The sequence below is a fragment of the Amia ocellicauda genome, chromosome 16, assembly GCF_036373705.1.
Source record: "Amia ocellicauda isolate fAmiCal2 chromosome 16, fAmiCal2.hap1, whole genome shotgun sequence".
In the NCBI taxonomy this organism is placed as follows: domain Eukaryota; kingdom Metazoa; phylum Chordata; class Actinopteri; order Amiiformes; family Amiidae; genus Amia; species Amia ocellicauda.
The window spans coordinates 28,361,420-28,361,963 of NC_089865.1; the positions used below are offsets into that span (position 1 = coordinate 28,361,420).

A 544-nucleotide genomic window follows, 5' to 3' on the forward strand; every position below is an offset into this window, starting at 1 on the left:
AGAGTGTAGAAATGACAGTTTAAGATTTTTTTTTGTAAAGAGATACAAGGTTTGGGAGCAGCCTCTCGCCGGTGGGGATGTAGCTCAGTGGAAGAGTGCATGTATGAGGTCCCCGCGTTCAATCCTTGGCATGCATGCAAAGTGAAAAGGGAAAGAAACGACGAGATGGCAAGCACCCACAGCTGGTGCAATTGGAGTGCCCTCGATAGGCTAGAGCGTTTTGTTTACGGCACCGTGAACCTCTCGAGCTTCATGTTGACGCACATACGATCTAAAACCCACGTCTTGTCCACGTCTGTAGGTGAAGTCATAGACAGACAGTTATCAAAACTAGGGAATTATTGGGCACTGATGCCAGGTGTGATACCTATGAGGTACACAGGCTAACAGCGAGCTGTAGGCTCTGCTATGCTGAGTTTTGCTTCGTGGATAGAGTGTGGGGAAAAAAGTGAGTGGAAACACAGCATGTCAGGTGCACCAGCCGGGAATCGAACCCGCGTCACAAGAATGGGAATCTTGTATGATACCACTACACCACTGGCAC

General features: G+C 48.7%; 1 non-coding gene across 1 annotated transcript; it reads right to left on the reverse strand.

The window, feature by feature from the left end:
* Nucleotides 1-473: 473 nt before the first annotated feature.
* Nucleotides 474-544, reverse strand: trnag-ccc (transfer RNA glycine (anticodon CCC)). The gene has a single exon. It is a non-coding gene; the product is annotated as a tRNA-Gly (tRNA).